At 46.5% G+C, this 27,705-nt stretch overlaps 1 protein-coding gene across 1 annotated transcript in view; it reads right to left on the bottom strand.

Annotated features, from left to right (window-relative positions):
- adgrg11 (adhesion G protein-coupled receptor G11) overlaps window positions 1-26,504 on the bottom strand; it is a 136,474-nt gene extending 109,970 nt beyond the window's left edge. Inside the window, exons 1-2 of the mRNA XM_060913558.1 lie at window positions 26,467-26,504; window positions 11,276-11,377 (exon numbers count right to left, since the gene is read on the bottom strand). The gene's annotated coding sequence lies outside the window, so the exon portion shown is untranslated. The remainder of the gene's footprint in view (window positions 1-11,275; window positions 11,378-26,466) is intronic.
- Window positions 26,505-27,705: the final 1,201 nt, after the last annotated feature.

Consider the following 27,705-nt stretch of genomic DNA (forward strand, 5'->3'; position numbering starts at 1 on the left):
TTGGACTGTGGGGGAAACCGGAGCACCCGGAGGAAACCCACGCGGACATGGGGAGAACATGCAAACTCCACACAGAAAGGCCCTCGCCGGCCACGGGGCTCGAACCCGGACCTTCTTACTGTGAGGTGACAGCGCTAACCACTACACCACCGTGCCGCCCCACTCGGTAAATTCCACAGGGAAATGAATCCTTAAGTCTGAGTGAAAAATACTGTAGTGAGCGTGCAGCGTGGAAGAAGAGTCTGGAGACGGAAATCTTAGTTTCTCGGTCGTTAGCCTGTAGCTCTCGATAGCACTGACTGCTTTATTAGCATTCACTAACACTACTAATGAACGCTACACCAGCTGGAAGGTGACTTTACTGCTGTGCTGACGGCGCCGACTCGCAGTTAAACTCACGTTGGCCTTTGAGAAGGTTGAGGGCGATTAATTTTTGGTCCCTCCCACTATAAATCAAAATCCGATTGGTTAATTCATCTGTCACTTCCTACATAAACATACACTGCCATGGCCTTCTGTCCCGGCAATGAAGTCCTAACCAATGAGTGAGCAGCTCTAAACTCTTCTCAGCCTAGAGACAACAAACAAAACAATCTCATTGGAGAACTCGATTTTAATGTTTTCAGGACAGGAACCCTTTCACATCTGAAGCACATTTGGTAGAAAATGAGGCCAAATTAGAAGAGAATAATTATCATCAAATTATGAAATAATGAAAGAAATGAAATAGAACATTTGAAATGCTGATATGTTTGGGCTTCTCTGAAGGACTACAAGGCCCTGACGGTTCCCCTCTGTTTACAAGAGAAAAACATACCAACGGACATCGAAAAACTGGAAAAGGAATGTATAATAATAATAATAATAATAACAATAATGTCTGGCTTTTTTTGTGGTCTATCAGATATATTCCATTCAGCTACTCATCTTCAACTCGTTCAGTATCATGCTAGCTGAATGAAATATATTTGATAGACCACGAAAAAAAGACAGACAATATTATTTAAATATGTCACTCAGGTCCACGATGCATTTTGTATGAAAAATGTGAGTTTTTCAACACGAGAAGATAAACTTCATATCTTCAAGCCAGCGTGTGATTTTCATCTTATTATATCAACACACTCACAAACAAAAAGTCCCCAAATTTATCAAAACAAATTTATCATCGAGTTCCTCATGAGTGACAGATAAAGATTTATGTCCCGGTTTTGGTTCTCCATGTCCCGGATGGAGCTCAGATGAAAAACAAGAGTGGTGTATTTCCCAGTGAAACACTCACGTCTCTGTAATATGTAGCTGTATATAACCGGATCGATTGATATATTACTGTAGGTAACTGTATATCTGCTCTCTTCATTCCTGTTTTTTCACTCTCATCTTGTTCTCTTTGCTATTCCTTGAATCTAACAGTAAAACATTGTGTGTGTGTGTGTGTGTGTGTGTGTGTGTGTGTGTGTGTGGTTTGTTAGTTTTTCACAGTAAGAGGAGGACAGGTGTAATACTGTGTGGCAGCGGGGGTGTGGTCAAGCGTCGAACTGTGAATGGAGGGCGGGGTCAGGGAAGGTAAGTGGTGGAATCACTGCACCTGATGGGAATTAACCTGTGTTTGTGTGCCTTGACACCAGTTCATCACACTTCTGTTTGGGCTGTTTGGGGCACCCACTACATTTCAGCGGCTTATGGATAGGGTCCTCCGCCCCCACGCCATCTATGCGGCCGCATACTTAGATGACATTATTATTTATAGTAATGACTGGCTGCGGCACCTAAAACACCTGAGGGCTGTCCTGGGGTCGCTGAGGCGAGCGGGGCTCACAGCCAACCCGAAGAAGTGTGCGATTGGGCGGGTGGAAGTACGGTATCTGGGCTTCCACTTGGGCAATGGGCGTCCCCAAATTAATAAGACAGTAGCGATTGCGGCCTGCCCGAGGCCCAAGACCAAAAAGGGGGTGAGGCAGTTCCTGGGGCTGGCTGGCTACTATCGTAGGTTTATACCTAATTATTCGGACATCACCAGCCTGCTGATTGATCTCACTAAAAAGGGGGCACCAGATCCGGTCCAGTGGATGGAGCAATGCCAGTGGGCTTTTTCTAAGGTAAAGGCTGCACTGTGTGTGGGGCCACTGTTACACTCCCCTGACTTTTCTCTCCCCTTTGTTTTACAGACGGACGCATCGGACAGAGGGCTGGGGGCTGTTCTGTCCCAGGAGGTGGAGGGGGAGGACCATCCAGTGCTGTACATCAGCCGCAAGCTGTTGGTGCGCGAGGGCAGGTACAGCACCATAGAGAAGGAATGCCTCGCCATCAAGTGGGCAGTTCTCGCTCTCCGCTACTATCTGCTGGGGCGCCCTTTCACCCTCTGGTCAGACCACGCGCCCCTGCAGTGGCTCCACCGCATGAAGGATGCCAACGCGCGGCTCACCCGTTGGTATCTGGCACTCCAGCTGTTTAAGTTCGAGGTGGTCCACAGGCCGGGGGCGCAGATGGTTGTGGCGGACTTCCTCTCCCGTCAAGGGGGGGGGGGGGGGTCGGCTGCAGGCCGGACAGCGGGCCTGGCCTGAGTCGGGCTGTGGGGGTATGTGGCAGTGGGGGCATGGTCAAGTGTCGGTCTGTGAATGGAGGGCGGAGTCAGGGAAGGTAAGTAGCGGAATCACTGCACCTGACGGGAATTAACCTGTGTTTGTGTGTCTTCCCCAGTGACCTTGCCCTATAAGAGGAGAGGGAGAGTGGAGGAAGGCGGCTACTCCTGACCTGGATACTTGTGTGCGTGCGTGCGTGTGTGTATGTGTGTAGTTAAGCTGAAAAGCTACAATAAATTAGTTTTTGAGAACTCAGTTCTGGCCTGCTGTGCTTCTGTGCTCCACCCACCTAGAACACTTGCTACAGTGGTGCCGAAACCTGGGAATGGAGCGCAGGAGAGAACAGCCCCATGGAGTCCTCCCCCTTCAAGGACCTGATCCATGCCCTCGCCACGGCCCAACAGAGCCAGCACCAGGCGCTGGTCTCCCTCCAGGAAGAACAGGAGCAAAGGTTTGAGGCCCTGGTGTTGGTGCAGCAGGAAGATCGCCAGGCGTTCCGGCACCTACTCGCGTCGGCGGAGTCCACCACCTCCACCGCCGTGGGCCCTTCCCACCTCACCCTAACAAAGATGGGCCCGCATGATGACCCCGAGGCCTTCCTCGCTCTCTTTGAGCAGGCAGCAGAAGCGTGGGGTTGGCCGGTGGAACAGCGCACGGTGCGCCTCCTCCCCCTGCTCATGGGCGAGGCGCAGCTGGCCGCGGTACAGCTCCCTGCCGACAGCCGGCTGGTCTACGCGGACCTCCGCAGGGCCATCCTCCAGCGCGTGGGTCACACTCCGGAGCAGCAGCAGCAGTGCTTCTGCGCACTGCACCTGGAGGAGGTCAGCCAGCCGTTCGCATTTGGCCAGCAACTCCGGGATGCCTGCCGCCGGTGGCTGAGGGCCGACAACCGCGACGCCGAGGAGATCATCTATCTGGTGGCACTGGAGCAGTTCGTCGCTCGACTTCCAGAAGGAACCGCGGCGTGGGTCCAGTGCCATCGCCCGGCGTTGCTGGATTAGGCCATTGAGCTGGCGGAGGACCATATGGCGGCCGTTCCAACGGCAGGACAGCGTGTCTCCCCTTCTCCCCTCCCCTCTCCCTCTCTCTCCCCTTCTGTTCCTCTCCCTCACCCCATTCCCCCACCGCAGAAGCGGGGGCCGGCTCCACCCCAGCCGGCCCGCCGCACCCGCGGTGTCCTACCATTTCCTACTTCCGTGTCTGTGTCTTCTCCCCCTCAGGTGAGTGATATCCAGAACACCGGTGCAGAGAGAGAGCCTGGGCCAGTGTGCTGGTGCTGCGGGGAGCCAGGGCACCTCCAGCATCAGTGCTCGGTGATGGAGGTGGGCACGGTGGTCCGGATCCATGACATGCCAGGAACCACCCTCGATCGGGCCGGAGCGTATCGCATACCAGTGAGTATCCAAGGGGATACATATCAGGCTTTGGTGGACTCCAGCTGTAATCAGACCTCAATCCACCAAAGCCTGGTGCAAAACGAGTCATTGGGGAGAGCACAATTGGTGAAGGTGTTGTGTGTTCACAGGGATGTTCACAACTACCCTTTAGTGTCGGTCCACATTCTGTTTCGAGGGGAGAAATTTAGAGTTCAGGCGGCGGTTAATCCTTGCCTTACCCACTCTATAATTTTGGGGACTGATTGGCCGGGATTTAATGATGCACTTAGTGAAGAGTGGGTCCTGCCGTAGTTCAGCGGGGGGAGGTCCCAGAGTGGCGTTGGCGGGAGCAGCTGTCACAGAGCCGTCTACGTCATCACCGCATCAGAATGAGGAGCAGCAGGCTCCTCCTCCCTCTCTTGGGGAATTCCTCACAGATTTTCCGTTAGAGCAATCGCGAGACAAGTCTCTGCGGCATGCATTTGACCAAGTGAGAGTAATCGATGGTCAAACGCTCCAGCCAAACGCCACCCCATCTTTCCCCTAATTTTCCATTATTAAGGATAGGTTATACCGAGTGATGCAGGACACTCAAACTAAGGAACAAATAACCCAACTTTTGATCCCAAAGAGCCGCCGGGAATTGGTATTCCAGGCAGCTCACTTTAATCCCATGGCTGGACACTTAGGGCAGGATAAGACACTAGCCTGAATAATGGCCCGGTTCTATTGGGCAGGGATTTGCGGCGATGTCCGTAGGTGGTGTAGGGCATGCCGCAAATGCCAGTTAGTAAATCCAGCGGCCATCCCAAAAGCGCCTTTGCGCCCTCTACCATTAATCGAGACCCCGTTCAAAAGAATTGGGATGGATCTCGTTGGGCCATTAGATCGGTCAACACGAGGGTATTGCTTTATTTTAGTTCTGGTGGACTATGCAACGCGATATCCGGAAGCAGTGCCGCTTCGCAATATCTCCGCACGTAATATTGCGGAAGCGCTCTTCCACGTCATCTCCCGAGTCAGAATCCCCAAAGAGATTCTGACTGATCAAGGCACTACGTTCATGTCACGCACTGCGCAAACTGTATGGGTTATTGGGAATCAAGCCGATCCGCACTAGCATTTATCACCCACAAACGGACGGCTTAGTCGAACAGTTTAATTGCACCCTCAAAAACATAATTAAAACATTTGTAAGCCAGGACGCACGTAACTGGGATAAATGGCTCGAACCCCTGCTTTTCGCAGTGCGAGAGGTCCCACAAGCCTCCACGGGGTTCTCCCCATTCGAATTATTATATGGGCGTAAGCCGTGTGGCATCCTAGATGTGCTGCGGGAAAATTGGGAGGAGGGACCTTCCCCGTGCAAAAATGAAATTCAATATGTTATTGACCTGTACGCAAAACTCCACACACTCACACACCTAACCCAGGAGAATTTGCGGCAGGCTCAAGAATGTCAAGTCGGGGGCGTCGTGGCTTGGGTGGATGGGGCGCCGTGCCGTGGATCCGGGGACCCGGGTTCGGTTCCGGCCCGGGGTCGTTTCCCAGCCCCTCCCCGTCTCTCTCTCCCGCTCGTTTCCTGTCTCTGCACTGTCCTATCCGGTAGAGGTGCAAAAAGCCCAAAAAAATATCTTTAAAAAAAAAAAAGAATGTCAAGTCCGCCTGTACAACAGGGGCACGTGACTTAGGGAATTCACATCGGGAGACAAAGTACTCATGTTATTGCCCACGTCGAGCTCTAAATTAATCGCCAGGTGGCAAGGACCCTTTGAGGTCACACGGCGAGTCGGGGACGTCAACTATGAGGTGAGGCGAACGGACAGGGGTGGGGCGTTACAGGTATACCACCTCAATCTGCTAAAACGTTGGAGCGAGGAGGTCCCCGTGGTGCTGGTGTCAGTGGATCCAGAGAAGTAGGAGCTGAGGCCGGAGGTTCAAAAGGGAAAATCGGCATCACCCACCGCTCCGGTCCCCTGTGGAGCCCACCTCTCCCCAACCCAGTTCGCGGAGGTCGCCTGGTTGCAAACAGAATTTTCTGATGTGTTCTCACCCCTGCCCGGCCACACCCACCTCATAGAACACCACATTGAGACGCCCCCAGGGGTGGTAGTGCGCAGCCGCCCTTACAGACTGCCCGAACACAAGAAAAAGGTGGTTCAGGAAGATCTCAAGGCCATGCTTGAAATGGGCATTGTCGAGGAGTCCCACAGTGACTGGAGCAGTCCGGTGGTCTTGGTTCCCAAGGCCGACGGGTCGGTCCGGTTCTGTGTGGACTATAGAAAAGTCAACGCAGTGTCTAAATTTGACGCATACCCAATGCCTCATATTGACGAGTTGCTCGATCGACTAGGCACTGCTCGCTTTTATTTGACACTGGATTTGACAAAGAGATATTGGCAGATCCCCTTGACTCCACTATCCCGAGAGAAAACGGCCTTTTCCACACTGTTTGGCTTACACCAGTTCATCACACTTCCGTTTGGGCTGTTTGGGGCGCCCGCTACGTTCCAGCGGCTTATGGATAGGGTCCTCCGCCCCCACGCCACCTATGCGGCCGCATACTTAGATGACATTGTTATTTATAGTAATGACTGGCCGCGGCACCTAAAACACCTGAGGGCCATCCTGGGGTCGCTGAGGCGAGCGGGGCTCACAGCCAACCCAAAGAAGTGTGCGATTGGGTGGGTGGAAGTCCGGTATCTGGGCTTCCACTTGGGCAATGGGCAGGTGCGTCCCTTCCCCAATTTTCCGCAGTTGCCATTTTTCACCCCCAGTGTGACAAGTGGGTGTGTGACCAGCGCCGTTTGCATGGCTGCAGGAGCGGACGGCTGCTTGCTTGCGCTGGGTTACCTTTACCTCCTCCCCTCCCCTCCTACCCCCTTACCCCTTCCCCCCACCCCTGATTGCCCCCTCCTTCCCCCCTTTCCCCCCCTCAAGTCCCATGTTTTAAAGTGTACTTGTGTTTTTGTGTGCTTTTGTGGAGGTTTTTTAAATGCTCCCACACTGTACTCCTGATCGGAGCATAGTGGGGGGGGGGGTGTTATTTTTTCCCTCATCTTTCCTTTTTTTCTTTTTCTTTTATCCCTGTCTTCCTGTCCTGTTCCCCCTCTGTAAGGACAGGTTGATGGTCAATTTCACTGGTAACAATGACAATAAAGGGTTCATTCATTCATTCAAATTAATAAGACAGCAGCGATTGCGGCCTGCCCGAGGCCCAAGACCAAAAAGGGGGTGAGGCAGTTCCTGGGGCTGGCTGGCTACTATTGTAGGTTTATACCTAATTATTCGGATGTCACCAGCCCGCTGACTGATCTCACTAAAAAGGGGGCACCAGATCCGGTCCAGTAGACGGAGCAATGCCAGTGGGCTTTTTCTAAGGTAAAGGCTGCACTGTGTGAGGGGCCACTGTTACACTCCCCTGACTTTTCTCTCCCCTTTGTTTTACAGATGGACACATTAGACAGAGGGCTGGGGGCTGTTCTGTCCCAGGAGGTGGAGGGGGAGGACCATCCAGTGCTGTACATCAGCCGCAAGCTGTCGGTGCGTGAGGGCAGGTACAGCACCATAGAGAAAGAATGCCTCGCCATCAAGTGGGCGGTTCTCGCCCTCCGCTACTATCTGCTGGGGCGCCCTTTCACCCTCTGGTCGGACCACGCGCCCCTGCAGTGGCTCCACCACATGAAGGATGCCAACGTGCGGATCACCTGTTGGTATCTGGCACTCCAGCCATTTAAGTTCGAGGTGGTCCACAGGCTGGGGGCGCAGATGGTTGTGGCGGACTTCCTCTCCCATCAAGGGGGGGGGGAGTCGGCTGCAGGCCGGACGGTGGGCCCGGCCTGAGTTGGGCGGTGGGGGTATGTGGCAGCGGGGGGGTGGTCAAGCATCGGTCTGTGAATGGAGGGCCGGGGTCAGGGAAGGTAAGTGGAGGAATCACTGCACCTGACGGGAATTAACCTGCGTTTGTGTGTCTTCCCCAGTGACTGCGCCCTATAAGAGGAGAGAGAGAGTGGAGGAAGGGGGCTACTCCCAACCTGGATACTTGTGTGCATGCGTGTGTGTATGTGTGTAGTTAAGCTGAAAAGCTACAATAAACGAGTTTTTGAGAACTCAGTTCTGGCCTGCCGTGCTTCTGTGCTCCACCCACCTAGAACACTTGCTACATACTGTAAGTGCCCTGTACGTGTGTCCTGTTTTCCAGCAACTAATTTTCATTTGCACATGTATTTGGGTAAACTGATGAAGAGAGACTATTCACAGACTATTCAGCATTTTTTAAAATTTGTTTAGCAAAACACACACACACACACACACACACACACACACACACACACACACACATCAAGTTATACGGTTTCCCCGTATTTTGTACGGGAAAATGCAATTTTTTGGCTAATACGGTGTGCACTGATTTTTATACGGGAAATTTATGTTTTGTATCAGAGATTTTTTCCGTTACTCCGAGAATTTTCTTAGCATCCACCATTTATTTTTTCAAACACGCATGCCCAATGAAACGGGACTCTTTTCGATTTATGTGGTTTTCTAGTTGCATGTGGTTTTCTCGGTCATTTAAGTCCATCGGCTTGGACTGCCCAGACTTCTGTGACAGCTGCAGAAGTTATATTCTGCCAATTTCTCGTGGAACACAACATCCCCCCAACTGTGGCAGACCATTTTTCGCAGCTAGCGAAAAAAAAAAAAGTTTCTCGATTCAAAGACTGCATTATTAATTTATTTATTTTAAGTTTTTTACTGTTTGCATGTAGGAAAGCTTCCTCCATTATCATGATAATTTAAGGAGGCGATACTGGGAGTCGCCGTATATACAACGGCAACTGTAGTTACCGTTTCGCTTCCCTAAACATTTGAATTGCTGATAGACATTATATGTAGACACAGATGACCAACACTCGTTACTACCATCAGTCGTCAGTAACCTGGAAAAGTATTGAGTGAAGAGTAATGGTGGTAACTACCGTTGGTAACCTGCCTCTAAAATGTGTAGTCGGGGGTGGAAGCAATTTAACACCATCTACATGTTTGCCGTGCTCTGATTTTCTTTTATTGACCAGGAAAATAATAGATGTATATTGGGGAAAGGTCTTGGATGTAAAAAGTGCTCTGGGTGTTGCCAGGTTTCCTGTTTGCTGAAACAACTTTTTACTGCTTTGCTGTGCCTCCCACAGAGTGATGCAGATAGTGAGAGGGCTTTTCATTGGTTAGGAAAATTCATCCTGAGGACAGAAAAAATACGGCTACAGACACATGAACTGCAAATCTGCAAATTAAAATGAAGTGTGATGAGGAGCTACAAGCAGTGATATTATATCTAGTGCCAAATCTGCAACATCTTTGTACAACAAAGAACACTCCAAAAAGGAATAAGATTTAAATTCTTGTTATAAATTACTTGGAAGATTTTCAATTTAACTTCATAATTTATTAATATTTTCACTTATCCTTGTTTGCATAATATACTTGATGTGGTTCAGTCATCTTTAGCTGGATCGAACACTGCTTGTGGTGTCACTTTTTTCTCAAATGGAACTTTTACTAACTGTTTGACATGATTATATATAATTTATTACATGTAACCTACTATTTTAATTAACATACCGACTTAGTACTGCTGTTATATTTCAAGTAATTTTCTTCGGTGGAGTGTAATATTGTCAGTGATGTCAACACTTGTCAAATAGAACTTTGTGTAATTTTTATGAACTATTTAATATTAATACATTTTATTTGCAAAATTTACATCAATAATTCTGGTATTACTGATACAATGTATATTAAATAATTAAGTTTATAGTTCAGTCATTCTCTTTAGTAGATAATTGTTGACTTGACTGGACATATAGTCCTTTTTAATTCAGCTGTTTTCTCTGGGATCTAAAATTTCTTTTTATTCAGTACATGCTTATTTGATCCCTTTAACTTGATGCAGTGTGATAAATATGCCTATTGCAATAGGAGTGTATAATGTGGAATAAAACAATCGGTGCTTTGGATTATATATTGGAATTTTTCTCGTGTATAAGGGCTCATGGGTGTGTGTAAGGGAAAAGTACAGATTTTGTAAGGGCATGGGGAACTAAAGGTTGACATGCACACACACACATTCAGTCAACATGATGAATAATTCAATAACTACGAAGAATGGTTCTGTAATTACTAATTAATATTTTTGTGATAATAATTAATAATTCACAAAGTTCACTTTGATAAATTTGCCTATTACTCTTAATGGTTCTGTAACTACAACAATAAGGAAATAATTATGCTGAATAAATCATTAATAATATCCAGTGACTATGATTAATAATTTACTTAATTAATTTCACCCAAACCCCAATCCCAGTAATTAAGTCTATACAGTGTAATATATGTAAAAATGTTTGAGAAGTGATACACACTGTTGTTTCCATAAGCCTAACCCTAACCTCAGTACCTACGATTCTTTATTAAAATAATCTGAAAACAAAAACCATGAATATTTCCACAAAACTTTTTTTTTTTACTCCTTTCCTAACTTTGATTAAAACCTCAGCACTTTTGATGAATAGTTCTGTACTGATGCTGACAGTAATAGTTTGGAGAGTCAGGAGTGGACGTGTGGATTTGATTCCTCACGCTGGCACTTTAAAGGATTAAAGCAATAAACACTAAATGCACCATTTTCCTGTTTTTATCTTCAACATTTATTCTGTTTCAGTGATAGTGAACAGACCGAAGCAGCAGATATGTATAAACTCTATAAACTTTTAATGTTGTTTGTTAAAGTTGAGGAAAATCCCTGAGAATAACTTATTATATTAAAAATTCCAGTGTGATATTATTTTTTCATGTGTGTTTTTGGGAATTATTTAAGTGCTACAAGACCAGTGGAAACGTTACAGGAAACAGGTTGTTAAAAATCGATGGACATGTATAATTTACATAACACACATTGATTAAAAACATATTTCAACATTTTCCTGATTTTTTTTTAACCAATAATCGAACATTTTTACTGAATGACATTTGATTCTGTGATGTCTGCGTCTATAAACTATGACAGGGATTACTGGGATTGCGGATCGGGTGAAATTAATTAATTATATTATTAATCATAGTCACTGGACATTATTAATGATTTATTCAGCATAATTATTTCCAGTTCACTTTATTGGATGATTAGAGTATATTTTTATTTCCTGTCCGGCGCCAATGATCAACTGAGATGTCTAAATTCATTCAAACTTTATAAAACGTACCAGTTTCAGGATTATATTTAAAAAAAAGAATGATGGGAAATGAAGAATCGAGTCTTACCTGCACAGCAAAACTCCTCTCTGTCTCTCTCTTTCTCTTTCTCTCTCTCACACAGAAGTTAAACTCTCCAGGAAACACTGCATAATTTACATGTGACTTTTCCTCAATAAGCAAACACACACACACACACACACACACACACACACACACACACACACACACACTGCACATTAATACACTCTAAAGACACATCGTAGAGTAACACAGATTAAGACAAAGCACACATCAACACACACTAACACACACCAATACACACTAACACTAACACACTCAATTCAGTACAATATAATTTGATTTGCACTGCAGTAACAATATTTTAATATTCTCTCATAAAGCAGCTTTACAGAAATATATAAATCCCAGATATAAATTTTAAAGATATGGATTTACATTGGTGATGAAAAACTCCCTCAGACGACATGAGGAAGAAACCTTGAGAGGAACCAGACTCTAAAGGGAACCCATCCTCATCACGTGATCATAAGTAACTCACTTCTGGGTTGTTCTACCGCAATGAGAAATTTGAGGTGTGATGTTCTGAGAAAAACAAATTAACCATCATATGGAGCACTTGCATGTGACGTCACAGCCGATCCAGATTGTGACAGACGCCATCGTGTCGGTCAAACGCCATATTCCGCCTTCTACTTCTGGTTCTACTTCTGCTTTTACTTCTACCTTTTCTTCTGGAAAACCCTACTATATACAATTCTACTACAACGGCTGTGGCTACAAGCTCTCCCTACCTGTGCACGGTTTTTATGTTTTTTGTGTGTATTTTTGCGTGTTGTTCGTCTGTACCGCACTTCAATATCCACTACAACCGTATGGACTTACTGGACATTGGTTTCCAGCAAAAAATGACGGTTTGTAGCGATTTCCATCGCATGCACAACATTCCGAACGAGAAAAAAAAACATTCCGGACGAGATTGCGAGACCAGTGGGGTCTCCGTGGATTGTTATCGGAAGCAAAGCGAAGGAGGCGGCGCCAGGAGCAAAAGCGAGGCTGCAGGCAGAGCCGGCCTGTTGACTAAGCTCAGAAAACAGCCACTCAAACCTCCACTGCTAAGCCTCTACCTCTCCAACGCCAGATCCATGTAAACAACACGGACGATTTGGAATTACCTTATTCTATTCTATAATCAGCTGGTCAGTGCTATACTCAATACTTAAGTGACTTACCCATCCAATGAGGATTATTTTCTTGTTTACAAGATGCCACATCTGAGTCGCTGACAAATCCTGAATTTCTGTAAAGATAACTGTCCAGAGATTTATAAGCACGCAGTGCTTCACCACTGAACAGCGAGAGAAAGTTGATGAGGTAATTATACACGTCTGGGTATTCCGCTGGCAGTTCAAAATCCGGTCGTGAAAACTTCGTCCGGTAAGCCATAAGGGTCACAAATCTGTAGGTCGTTTATTTTAGACATATATCTAGTTATCTGTCTCGTCTCGTCTCGTCTCATCTCGTCTTCTTCCGCTTTATCCGGGGCCGGGTCGCGGAGGCAGCAGTCTAAGCAGGGAAGCCCAAACTTCCCTTTCCCCAGACACCTCGGCCAGCTCCTCGGGAAGAACACCGAGGCGTTCCCAGGCCAGCCGAGAGACATAGTCCCTCCAGCGTGTCCTGGGTCTTCCCCGGGGCCTCCTCCCGGGGGGACATGCCTGGAACACCTCCCCAGGGAGGCGTCCAGGAGGCATCCGAAAAAGATGCCCGAGCCACCTCAGCTGATTCCTCTCGATGTGGAGCAGCAGCGGCTCTACTCCGAGCTCCTCCCGAGTGACTGTGCTTCTCACCCTATCTCTAAGGGAGCGCCCAGCCACCCTGCGAAGGAAACTCATTTCGGCCGCTTGTATCCGCGATCTTGTCCTTTCGGTCATTACCCAAAGCTCATGACCATAGGTGAGAGTCGGAACGTAGATCGACCGGTAAATTGAGAGCTTCGCCTTTTGGCTCAGCTCCTTCTTCACCACAACGGACCGGTAAAGCGACCGCATCACTGCGGAGGCTGCACCGATCCGCCTGTCGATCTCACGCTCCATCCTTCCCTCACTCGTGAACAAGATCCCGAGATACTTAAACTCCTCCACTTGAGGCAGAACTTCTCCACCAACCTGGAGAGGGCAAGCCACCCTTTTCCGGTCGAGAACCATGGCCTCGGACTTGGAGGTGCTGATTCTCATCCCAGCCGCTTCACACTCGGCTGCAAACCGCCCCAGTGCATGCTGAAGGTCCTGGTTTGAAGAAGCCAACAGGACAACATCATCCGCAAAAAGCAGAGATGAAATCCTGTGGTTCCCAAACAGGATTCCTTCTGGCCCCTGGCTGCGCCTAGAAATTCTGTCCATAAAAATTATGAACAGAACCGGTGACAAAGGGCAGCCCTGCCGGAGTCCAACATGCACTGGGAACAGGTCTGACTTACTGCCGGCAATGCGAACCAGACTCCTGCTCTGTTCGTACAGGGACCGGACAGCCCTTAGCAAAGAGCCCCGAACCCCATACTCCCGAAGCACCCCCCACAGAATACTACGGGGGACACGGTTGAATGCCTTCTCCAGATCCACAAAGCACATGTGGACTGGTTGGGCAAACTCCCATGAACCCTCGAGCACCCTATGAAGGGTATAGAGCTGGTCCAGTGTTCCGCGACCAGGACGAAAACCGCATTGTTCCTCCTGGATCCGAGGTTCGACTATTGGTCGAATTCTCCTCTCCAGTACCCTGGAGTAAACCTTCCCTGGGAGGCTGAGAAGTGTGATTCCCCTATAATTGGGGCACACTCTCCGGTCCCCTTTCTTAAAAAGAGGGACCACCACCCCAGTCTGCCACTCCAGAGGCACTGTCCCTGACCGCCACGCGATGTTGCAGAGGCGTGTTAACCAAGACAGCCCCACAACATCCAGAGACTTGAGATACTCAGGGCGGATCTCATCCACCCCCGGTGCCTTGCCACCGAGGAGCTTGCAAACCACCTCAGTGACTTCGGCTTGGGTAATGGACGAGTCCACCTCTGAGTCATCAGCCTCAGTCTCCTCAGTGGAAGACATGATGGTGGGATTGAGGAGATCCTCAAAGTATTCCTTCCACCGCCCAACAATGTCCCCAGTCGAGGTCAACAGCTCCCCACCCGCACTGTAAACAGTGTTGGCAGAGTACTGCTTCCCCCTCCTGAGGCGTCGGACGGTTTGCCAGAATTTCTTCGAGGCCGACCGATAGTCCTTCTCCATGGCCTCCCCGAACTCCTCCCAGTTCCGAGTTTTTGCCTCCGCAACTGCCCGAGCTGCAGCACGCCTGGCCTGCCGATACCCGTCAGCTGCCTCGGGAGTCCTGGAGGTTAACATGGCCCGATAGGACTCCTTCTTCAGCTTGACGGCATCCCTTACTTCCGGTGTCCACCACCGGGTTCGGGGATTGCCGCCACGACAGGCACCGGAGACCTTGCGGCCACAGCTCTGAACAGCTGCGTCCACAATGGAGGTAGAGAACATGGTCCACTCAGACTCAATGTCCCCCGCCTCCCTCGGAAGCTGGGAAAAGCTCTCCCGGAGGTGGGAGTTAAAGACCTCCCCGACAGAGTGCTCGGCCAGACGTTCCCAGCAGACCCTCACCATACGTTTGGGCCTGCCAGGTCTGTCCAGCTTCCTCCTCCGCCAGCGGATCCAACTCACCACCAGGTGGTGATCAGTTGACAGCTCAGCCCCTCTCTTCACCCGAGTGTCCAAGACATAGGGCCGGAGATCAGATGAAACGACTACAAAGTCTATCATTGACCTCCGACCTAAGGTGTCCTGGTGCCACGTGCACTTATGGACACCCCTATGCTCGAACATGGTGTTCGTTATGGACAAACCGTGACTAGCACAGAAGTCCAATAACAAAACACCACTCGGGTTCAGATCGGGGAGGCCGTTCCTCCCAACCACGCCCCTCCAGGTGTCACTGTCATCTCCCACGTGAGCATTGAAGTCCCCCAGTAACACAATGGAGTCCCCAGTCTGAGCACTCCTCAGTACCTCTCCCAGGGACTCCAAGAAGGCCGGATACTCTATACTGCTATTTGGGCCATAGGCACAAACAACAGCAAGAGCCCTCTCCCCAATCCGAAGGCGCAGCGAGGCGACCCTCTCGTTCACTGGGGTAAACTCCAACACATGGCGGCTGAGCTGGGGAGCTATAAGCAAGCCCACACCAGCCCGCCGCCGCTCACCACGGGCGACTCCAGAGAAGTGGAAAGTCCAGCCCCTCTCGAGGAGCTGGGTTCCAGAGCCCAAGCTGTGCATGGAGGTGAGCCCAACTATCTCTAGCCGGTACCTCTCAACCTCCCGCACAAGCTCAGGCTCTTTCCCCCCCAGCGAAGTGACATTCCATGTCCCAACAGCCAGCCGCTGTGTCCGGGGATCAGGTCGTCGAGGCCCCTGCCTTCGACTGCCACCCAATCCACATTGCACCAGTCCCCTACTGCTACCTCTGTGGGTGGTGAACCCACAGGAGGTCGGGCCCACGTCAGCTCTTCGGGCTGAGCCCGGCCGGGCCCCATGGGCAAAGGCCCGGCCACCAAGCGCTCGCATACGAGCCCCAACCCCGGGCCTGGCTCCAGGGTGGGGCCCCGGCTGCGTCATCCCGGGCGACGTCACGGTCCTCGGATTTTTCTCCATAGGGGTTTTGGTGAACTGCTCTTAGTCTGGCCTGTCACCTAGGACCTGTCTGCCTTGGGAAACCCTGACAGGGGCATAATGCCCCCGACAACATAGCTCCTAGGATCATTCAAGCACGCAAACCCCTCCACCACAATAAGGTGGCAGTTCAAGGAGGGGATCTAGTTATCTGTTCATTAGAAAAATGAGCCGTGTAGTCCGTCGGTTGAAATTGATCCATTCTGTACACGAGTGCAGCAGTATTCAGCGGGGTTTTTGACCGACACGATGGCGGTTGTGTGCTTTCCGGTCACGTGACTGCAAGATCTCTATTGTTGTTTTTTTTCCCCATTTGTGATGTAACTATTATTCTCTCCACAATGCAGTCTCAGACACTCAATACACTCAGCAGTGAGGTTTTTATGTATATTTTTTCAAATTCGTAGCAAAAACAAGTGAGTATCGATCCAGAATGTCATGACCGCAACAGTATCATTTTCATCAAAATTGTGATATGATAATTCAGTTCAAACTGGTATCATTTTTATTATTTCTCAATTATTATAGCCTTACATATTTTTCATGATTTTATGAGTAATAAGTCGAATTTTATCTGTTTAACATTGTGCTATTGTAATTTATGATGAATGTTTATTTGATATTTTGACCTCAAAATATGATCCTGGGTCTAATGTTTATTTTGCTAGGATCACTCCATCGTACAAAGAAAGAAACACATACCCAAAGAAGTGGGCAGCCATGCTAACAGCACCCGGGGAGCAGTTAGGGGTTCGGTACCTCGCTCAAGGCCGTCCCATATTAACCTAACCTGCATGTCTTTGGGGGAAACCGGAGCACCCAGAGGAAACCCACACAGACAACATGCAAACTCCGCACAGAAAGGCCCTCGCCGGCCGCTGGGCTCGAACCCAGAACTTTCTTGCTATGAGGCGACAGCGCTAACCACTACACCACCGTGCCACCCATTATGTACAACACATAATATTAGCATATCTTTAAAATAAATATCTATTTGTACGTATTATTTTATCTATTTTGAGTAAAAGTACTCCTTGTGGTAATGACAGCGTATGTTAAAGCAATACGCAGCTCTCCAATGATTTAGCAAAAGGCAAAACAACAAGTTTAATTGTACTTCCTTTCAGATTTTTCAAGCATAGGTCATAAAAAGAATTTTCCCGACACCCAATTATTTTTGTTTAGTGACTGAAAGCTACTGAATTTGAATCACAGACTTCCAGTTTTATTATGTTTTTTTTTTACAAAATAGAACAATTATTGAATTTATCTCCACGTGGCCCTAAATTCTCCTCTATTTTTTCCTGCTTCACCATGACCCAATTCAAAATACTACAGTATTTCATGCATCACGTGGTGGGCTTTCCCTGTTCACGCAAGGCATTGTGGGATACAAATTTGAAACAGGAGAGAAAAATGGAGGACATGAGTGTGCGAATGAAACATGAAAGACCGACTACAGTAACGGAAAGAAAGCGAGAAGAAGAAAAGACGTTACGTTATATACGAAGGAAAGGAAACGCAGGACCAAACTAATAAATATCGGTGGTCAGCAAGCACCTCGGTATGATCAGCTGTTCGTTTAGCGACAGAATAATGGAACTGTCAGTGCACGCTCAAAGGGAAACCTGTAGATGGCAGTAATGCGACACTGTGAATGCCAGCTACCGTAAAACCCAAAAGAAGAAGAAGAAGGTAAACCTGCAAGTGATTTCATGCACATTATTTGCTTTAATCCCCTCAAATTAAATAACTTCCCAGCCACAGAATGGCCTGATATTTTGTGAGATATTACAGAAATAAACAGATATCACAATCACCACATTTCAGACGGAACTGAATTTCACCGATTTTATGAAATCGAAAGGCCATCTAGCTTTAAAGAATTTAATTGTTAATTGTTTTAACTGTGTCCTATAGACTCACAAAGTACAACTGTGTAACCAGGAAATTCATTATAGTTTAACAGGAAGTCTGTTTTGTTGAAGTTATCAGTTGTTCATTGATGGAGACTTGAGTGCAAAACTGTTCATGACACCTGCAGTCCTAAAGTTATCATAGTGATTGTTGTCCTAAACCATCTTCACAGTTTCTAAATGTATCATTACTTTGAGGAAAGCCATGGTCTAATGGTCAGAGAAGCAGCTTCAGGACCAAAAGGCCACCGGTTCGATTCTCTGGACCAGTAGGATGTGACCTTGAGTAAGGCACCAAACCCCCAACTGCTGCCCATCTGCTCTGGGTGTGTTGCTCTGGATAAGAGCATCTGCTAAACGCTTGTAATGTATAATATATCATTAGGTTGTCCATATGGGGCCCTCCTCAACAGGAGTGAGGTGATGAGAACCTCAGCCAGAAGTAGGGCATCAGGAGTATCTCAGGAGTAGCATGTGTACCTCAACAGAGAGAGACACACACTAACACACTAAAATAATCAGGGACACAAGCACACACTAACACACTCTAAAGGCCTCTGCATGCTCTTGCGACAAGGCTTTCGCAGATAGCTTTTCGCAGACAGTTGTAATTTATCGTTGAGCGGGGAGTAATAGGCGTGCGCGATGTTATTCACCGCCACAACGCAAGGGGGCGTGAAGTCGCGAAATCACTAGGAGTAGTTGGTGGGTGTGGTTAGTGGAGTGTTTATCCTCCGGTTACTTATAATGACTAGAACTGGAGTCGTTGGGATGTACGTACTTCCTCACTTCCTCGATCAACCGCTCTTCGTGCTGCTCCATCTTCGCTCGTGTTTTTAAAAATAGTGGTCGTGAAAACAAAACAAACCGGGAAAGTAGGGAAGTGGAAGTGCGTGTACAGCGGATTAGAGTGGACCAATCAGAGCCCTCTTGTCTGCGACGCTGTCTGCGAGGCTTCTGCGGTGGTCACAATTTTTGGGAGGTGCGCGCAGAGCGTCTGCGAAGGTGGGGGGAGGGCTACGCAGACACTGTCTGCGACGCCGTCTGCGAGGACTGGGTTGTCAGCATAAATTGGCCTTAAGACACACACTATCACACACTTTTATACTTTTTGTTCATTTTAAGGTAGTGTTAATTAGTACAACATTCTCACACATTTTATTTATTATTTATTAAACTTGTTAAAACCTGAACCATGAATTTGAATGATTTTATGCTAACATTGCTTCATTTCTTATATATATATATATATATATATATATATATATATATATATATATATATATATATATATATATACATACAGTTAGGCCCATATATATTTGGACACTGACGCAAATTTTGTTTTTTTACCTGTTTACTGGAACATATCCAAGTTATAGTTCTATAATGGACATGGACATAAAGTCCAGACTTTCAGCTTTCATTTGAGGGGATCCACATTAAAATTGGTTGAAGGGTTTAGGAGTTTCAGCTCCTTAACATGTGCCACCCTGTTTTGAAAGGGACCAAAAGTAATTGAACAATTGACTCAAAGGCTATTTCATGGGCAGGTGCGGGCAATTCCTTCGTTATGCCATTCTCAATTAAGCAGATAAAAGGCCTGGAGTTGATTTGAGGTGTGGTGCTTGCATTTGGAAGATTTTGCTGTGAAGAAAACATGCGGTCAAAGGAGCTCTCCATGCAGGTGAAACAAGCCATCCTTAAGCTGCAAAAACAGAAAAAACCCATCCGAGAAATTGCTACAATATTAGGAGTGGCAAAATCTACAGTTTGGTACATCCTGAGAAAGAAACATATCTGTGAAGAAACTCAGTCGTCCAGGTATATAGTAATCTGTGGTTGGTTGAAGAGAGCAACTGGACTTTCTTGACGATTCTTGAAAATGTTTCGCCTACTGGAGTATCCAGTATTTATCCTCTCATGGATCATCATAGAATCCGAATCAGAATGCTGATTTTTGTCAACCTGGAACGACCATCATTGAACAGAGGTGGGTGTCTACAACATCTTATCAGCCGCCCACAATGCAGCCATCAGCATTCTGATTCAGATTCTATGATGATCCATGAGAGGATAAATACTGGATACTCCCTAGTAGTCAGACAGAACTGAGGATGCCTTTCGGAGGAGAGGCGAAACGTTTTCAAGAATCGTCAAGCAAGTCCAGTTGCTCTCTTCAACCAACCACAGATTCCTGAGAAAGAAAGAAAGAAAGAAAGAAAGAAAGAAAGAAAGAAAGAAAGAAAGAAAGCACTGGTGAACTCATCAATGCAAAAAGACCTGGACGCCCACAGAAGACAACAGAGGTGGATGATCGCAGAATAATTTCCATAGTGAAGAGAAACCCCTTCACAACAGCCAACCAAGTGAACAACACTCTCCAGGAGGTAGGCGTATCAACATCCAAATCTACCATAAAGAGAAGACTGCATGAAAGTAAATACAGAGGGCTCACTGCACGGTGCAAGCCACTCATAAGCCTCAAGAATAAAAAGGCTAGACTGGAATTTGCTAAAAAACATCTAAAAAAGCCAGCACAGTTCTGGAAGAACATTCTTTGGACAGATGAAACCAAGATCAACCTTGACCAGAATGATGGAAAGAAAAAAGTATGGCAAAGGTGTGGTACAGCTCATGATCCAAAGCATACCACATCATCTGTAAAACACGGCGGAGGCAGTGTGATGGCTTGGGCATGCATGGCTGCCAGTGGCACTGGGTCACTAGTGTTTATTGATGATGTGACACAGGACAGAAGCAGCCGGATGAATTCTGAGGTATTCAGAGACATACTGTGTGCTCAAATCAAGCCAAACTGATTGGTCGGCGTTTCATAATACAGATGGACAACGACCCAAAACATAAAGCCAAAGCAACCCAGGAGTTTATTAAAGCAAAGAAGTGGAATATTCTTGAATGGCCAAGTCAGTCACCTGATCTCAACCCAATTGAGCAGCATTTCACTTGTTAAAGACTAAACTTCAGACAGAAAGGCCTACAAACAAACAGCAACTGAAAACCGCTGCAGTAAAGGCCTGGCAGAGCATTAAAAAGGAGGAAACACAGCGTCTGGTGATGTCCATGAGTTCAAGACTTCAGGCAGTCATTGCCAACAAAGGGTTTTCAACCAAGTATTAGAAATGAACATTTTATTTACAATTATTTAATTTGTCCAATTACTTTTGAGCCCCTGAAATGAAGGGATTGTGTTTAAAAAATGCTTTAGTTCCTCACATTTTTAAGCAATCATTTTGTTCAACCCACTGAATTAAAGCTGAAAGTCTGAACTTCAACTGCATCTGAATTGTTTTGTTCAAAATTCATTGTGGTACTGTACAGAACTAAAATTAGAAAAATGTTGTCTCTGTCCAAATATTTATGGACCTAACTGTATATATACACGGCTCGAAATTCGCGGTGGTCCGGTCACCCAAAGCGACTTAATTTGTCATTTGGCAGGTAATTCCTGTCACTAGGCAGCCCGGCTAGCTAGTTGAAAATAAAAAATATATGTGAAGCGAAGATTCAGACACACCATGAACTAAAGCCGCGACATATTAAGCGTGTGCCGTGTCTGTGTTAATCGATGTGTTTATCGGCAGGACGGAAAATACCGAAGAATTCCGAATCATATCGTGTACGAGTCGGGCTGTCGTTTTTTTCACTACTGCGCATGCATATAACGCATCTCGTTGAATATCGCGGTAATCACGTTATCAAATTCAATAGATGTGGCCACATTATCGCCCATTTAAACACGTATTTTTGTTGTTTACATCTACATCTGCCAAAGCTACGTTGCGATGTGGAATTTTCTGAAAGGTGTACAGAAACCGCTAGAGACGGGGACAAAGCGACCTCGGTCTGAAGAGGAGAAAAAGGCCACCGATAAAGCGTACGAGAAGGAGAAACGACAAAGGACTTATAAGCAAACGTGGGAGCAGGGTAGGCCTTGGCTGCGATACGATTTTTATGGAATAATTCATTTTTTTCAAGTTGATTCCGAGTCAATATGAAGCTCCTAATGCTTTCTCTCTCATAAATGGTGAAATACAGAAAGCATGTTGGACATATTTTGAGTGCTATAGTCATGATAGTAAGTATATTTGCTTTCAATACTCGTACACCAAGTTGCCAAGTTTTCCAATATATTATTATTTGTTGATATTATATTATGGTGCTCTGTGTTGTTCTCATTTATGTATTTAATAACAGTATCAAAATACTCGGGTCTTGAAATAAATGCACATTAGTCATGAACAATGGTAACGACTCTCTTTTGCATTATTTTTGACAGAAGTAAAATTCATACATGAACAAATTTTGGCGAGTTGATTTTCTGTTTGGCGAGTTACTTTGGAAGGGAACTAGTCCGGCTGGCTGGTGAAAAATATATGAATTTCTAGGCCTGATATATATGTGTGTGTGTGTGTGTGTGTGTGTGTGTGTGTAATTTTTCCGAGCCTCTCAATAAGGCAATTTTTCTATACTTTTTCACGGTAGATAATGCAAATAGCCCTTTGTATTCAATCCTTTGTTTGTCTAATTTTTATGTCAGTTTTATTTATTATCTGTTTGACATTTTCTTGCTACTGTAACACGTGAATTTCCCCAATGCAGGATGAATAAAATGAATCTAATCTAATATATATATATTTGCTGAACTTTATATCTGTTGCATTCCTGACACAGGTGCCACATGGTTATTTACGATAAAACTTTATCTTGTTTTTGTTCTCTTTCTTTACGGTATGTCTACAGGGACGCACACTGCATGTTTGTTTTGCAAATCACCAGAGATTATCTGAAAATATAATGACTTCTTATCTGGTCCATCTGTTTTCCACATAACACACTGATGTCAGTCAATAATGAAGTACATGATGTGGCCAGAGTTAACCCTTCTGTCCTGTTTAAATCAAAACCCATTATTCAGCCCTTTGTGTTCCTCTGCGGTATTCCTCTAATCAACATCAAACGCCGTTTAATGTACTCTGTTATAATGTATTGCCCTGTAACTATAAATGGATAAAAAATATAACTTTTACATGTATAGAACGTCTGACAGGACACACGATACCACTCAGCTGCAGATCATTTCCCTATAACAACATGCCCTGAAATATCTCAGTCCTGATATAACACACAAGCCCACAGTAATACAGTCTCTGTACAATACAGTACTGTTTTACTTACAGTAACACTTTCCAAGAAGCAAATGTTCCAACACACACACACACACACACACACACACACACACACACACACACACACACACACTCTATAACACTACATTCTAACACACACTGTAAATCCACCTGGTGTAATTAATGCTGGTGAATTGGGGATTTGTTCGAAATTAAAGTCTGTAGCCCAGAATGAGCGTAATATTTAGAAACTTAAATTGTGGGGAAAACATTCAAGGATTCCCCCCCCCCCCCCCCCCCCAAAAAAAAAAAAAATGGCCAGATGGGGAGAGCTGGGACAGTTCATCATGTTACAGGCTTTTTTCTTGTGGTTTACAAATATAAAATTCTTTAAACATTTTTGTTAAAGGTGGCACGGTGGTGTAGTGGTTAGCGCTGTCGCCTCACAGCAAGAAGGTCCGGGTTCGAGCCCCGTGGCCGGCGAGGGCCTTTCTGTGCGGAGTTTGCATGTTCTCTGCATGGGTTTCCTCCGGGTGCTCCGGTTTCCCCCACAGTCCAAAGACATGCAGGTTAGGTTAACTGGTGACTCTAAATTGAGCGTAGGTGTGAATGTGAGTGTGAATGGTTGTCTGTGTCTATGTGTCAGCCCTGTGATGACCTGGCGACTTGTCCAGGGTGAACCCCGCCTTTCGCCCGTAGTCAGCTGGGATAGGATCCAGCTCGCCTGCGACCCTGTAGAACAGGATAAAGCGGCTAGAGATAATGAGATAAGATGAGATTTTTGTTAAAAATGTGGACGTGTCCTTTCTTGCATGAGGATGAAGCTTATTTCGTTCCTTCTTCAGAATGGAACTGTTTTGCCAAGGCAGGTTTTGGGTAAACTGACATTTTTCTATCGTTGTACCAGAATTGTGTTCATACAGTCCATATGTTACAAGTTTTGATCATAAATAAAAATTAAACATGTAGACCTAGGTATTTTATTTTTGTTCCATGTCTCCCCACTATGTCCCAAGTCTCGCAACATAATGTCCCATGTCTCCCCTCAATGTCTCATATCTCCCTGCAAAACATAATGACAGAAAAAGTGAAGCCTGAAGGCCAGTATATGTAACATGCTGAGAAACTCATGTTGTGGCAAGAGGGTATAGTAAATACTCTCTTATGCAACATGAATGTGATGTGACCTGCAAAGAATTTCACACAATCTACAAAAGCTGAAAACTTGTCCCAAGTCTCTCTGCTCTCCTCTACACTATAACACACACTATAAAACTCTACAACACACACTGTACATATGTTATAACACACACTATATCACACACTATAAGAATATAACACATGCTGATTTAAAAACTTGACGTCAACCCCTGTCAGCTGCCCAACTACTGGCCAATATCAAACCTACCCTTTATCACCAAGATCCTTGAAAAAGCTGTGGCACAGCAGTTACTATGCTCATATCTATGTAGGAATAACATCCATGAAATGTATCAATCAGGATTAAGACCTCATCATAGCACAGAAACAGCACTGATTAAAGTAGTAAATGACCTATTACTGGCATCTGATCAGAGCTGTCTATTTGCTTGTGTTGCTTGACCGTTGTGCAGATTTTGACACCACTGATCATACCTTGCTCAACTAGAAGATATTGTGGGAGTTAAAGGAACGGCCCTCTCCTGGCTCAGGTCTTATTTAACTGATTGTTAGCAGTTTGTAGATAGAAATGGTGACTTCTCTATGTGACCAGCATTGTGGCAGACCCCTCCCACTCATCCTATGAACTGTTCACCCTTTTGTTGTTTTGGAGCAACCAAACCACCACTACCAGATATTACAACAGCTTCTTTCCCTAGGTAGTTAGGCTCTTCAACACCTTGGTGCCCCCTTCTTGCACCAAGAGCCTTAAAGTGGACCAACTCTCTTCTGTACTGTTTACATTGCACTGACAATTGGTATAAAGTCACTTTACACTTACTGTTGCATAATTTATTATACATTGCTCTGTCTGTTTCTCAGTGCACGGTTTATATTGCACTGATACCTTAAACTAACACAAAGCCACTTTACACTCTCCATTGTATAATGTACATTACCATTGCAGTACTCACTGCTTATTTTGCATGACCAGTTTTTCCTTTTGACTTGCAATAGTTTATGTTTCAATTTCATTTCATTTTCATTTCAATACCTTGATTGTCATTGCACAGCTGTCCAACGAAATTTCAGTGCAACTCCTTAATTGGTACATTGAATATAAAAATAAAAGTCTAATATACAGTAAAATAAGTATTTTATATATATATATATATAATGCTCAGCCTTTATCTAGTATTTTGTCTTTTATGCTGCACCACAGGTCTTAGAGAAATGTTATTTCAATCTTACTCTATCCTTGTATATGGACGGGCTGAAAATAAACATCTCTTGAATCTTGAATCTCTATGCATCCTAAGGTAAAGTTTGGTGTTCCACAAGGTTCTGTCTTAGGCCCACTGCTTTTTTCTTTATATATGCTGTCTCTAAGTAATATTATTCATAAGCACTGTATTAGCTTCCACTGTTATGTTGATGACACACAGACCCCTTTTCCACAGCCTGTTCAAGGTGAAATTCTCATGCCTTTATTCTGCCTCATGCTCTTTATAAACTAAACCTTCATAAACCTTTCAACCAGCCCATTGTTCTCTGGATGGTATACTGACGTGTGAATCTGCCAGACCTGCAACAACCACCACACATCCACCATTAGCTTGGAGACAAAAGGAACACTCTGGTCTGTGAGAATGTCTTGGGGAGCCCCATTCTGGAAAACAGCAGAACCAGCTTCCGGGTGATGCTCTTGGAGGTGGCCTTCTGTAGTGGCACTACCTTGGGGTACCAGGTGGTGTAGTCCATGATGATCAGGATGTGTTTAGCACCCTGGGCAGACATGGAAAGGGGATTCACTAGATCCATGCCCACTCTCTTGAAGGGAACACCTATGATCAGGAGAGGTATGAGTGGAGCAGCAGAAGGTCTCTATGGGACAGTGCACTGGCACTGGTGGCAGCACCGGCAGAAATTCTTAACCTCTGTTTTCATCCCAGGCCAGAGAAAGTGATCTTTGACCTTTTCCAGGGTGTTCTGGCTCATGAGGTGGCTGCCCAAGGGGTGAAAGTGGGCTAGGTGCATCACAATGTCCACCTTGGAGTGAGGGACCACTAGTAGGTCTATGTCCTGCCCCCAGTGCTTGGTATGGCGTTACAGGAGACTTTGGCAAACTAAGAAGTAGGACTTAGGGAGTGACTGGCCTGGTTGCTGGTCCTCTCCCTTCAGAAAGTGCACCTGCCCCCAGCAATTCTTCAGCCATCCATCCTGTTTCTGCACCTGCCCAAACTACCTTTTGTGCATCACCTGCTTAAACACACACAAGAGTGTGTTAGTTGTGGTGTGTGACTCACCTGTAGTGCAATCCTCAGCTTCCTCACCCAGCCAGGCACGCATCTTCAGGCAGTGTGGGGTGGCCTGTGGGTCTCCTAGGCACACAGCATCTCCTCATCCTCCTGGTGGCAGGTAGCTCTTTCAGAAACCCCAGCCAGTCCCGACCTAGGAGGAACAGGACAAGGAGGTCAGGCACCACACCCACAGTGGCATTCCACTCACCTCTCTCATCTCCGATGTGGACGTAGGTGGCAGCTACCACTTGTACATCCCCATGCATGCAGGTGACCCTGACTCTACCACAGTTCCCTTCAGCTTCAAGCAAGATGGAGGGATGGACCAGCATGATGGTGCTGCCTGAGTCCAGGAGGGCTTGGACTGGCCACCTCGTGATCCTCTTAGGGGTGCTAGGGAGATGAGGGCTGGAAGGTGAATGGACAATGCAGCCAGTGAGCCACAGCTTCCAGGCAGGAGCGGGAAATGGATATTCAGATGTGGTCGGCATGGGCTGGTTGACAGGAGAGGGAGGGTGCATGGTGCGTGGAGGGTGCCACGGGGGCTCCAGGTTGGCCCATGAGGGAGGACATAAAGGTCTGGTATGTGCTGGAGCTGGCTAGACATGATTACTGATGTCCAGCATTGCCAAGGCACACTCCAGAGCCCCAACGTGCTTGGCAGGGGTTGTGGGAGACCTCTTGCAGATGGCCATGCACTTTACCAGTGGTAGTGCCTGGAGGAACTGGTCCATAGTGATCTGCTCTATGACCTGCACAGCTGAGTGCCGCTGAGGTTTCAGCCATCTTCTGGTGGTCCTCAAGAGAGCATCCATTTGGTTGTGAGGGTTAACCTCAGCCCAGTACACCCAGCAATGAAACTCCATTGCAGCCTAGCAGATGGAGAACCTGCAGCATCCAAGGATCTGCTCTTTCAGGAGCAGGTAATCCTCTGTTGAGGCCAGCAGGAGGCTAAAGTAGACCAGCTGGGCCTCTCCAGTGAGCAGTGGAGCCAGAGGGCTCATTCTTCTTTGGGCCAACCTTCCCAAAATGCAGTCTGCTCAAAGGTGTACAGGTATGCCTCATTGTTGTTATCAAGGGTTAATTTGTGGATCAGATGGAGTGCTTCCTGTCGTGGGTCCAGGAGGCAACCTGGGAGTGGAGATGCTCTGGCTTGCTGCTGCAGCAGCTCCTGGGTGGTGACCTGCAGTCCTTTAGCAAGCTCTAGGGTCACCAGCTGTTGCTGGAGACTGGTCTCCAGGAGAT

Source organism: Neoarius graeffei, chromosome 2 (assembly GCF_027579695.1).
Source record: "Neoarius graeffei isolate fNeoGra1 chromosome 2, fNeoGra1.pri, whole genome shotgun sequence".
Taxonomy (NCBI): Eukaryota; Metazoa; Chordata; class Actinopteri; order Siluriformes; family Ariidae; genus Neoarius; species Neoarius graeffei.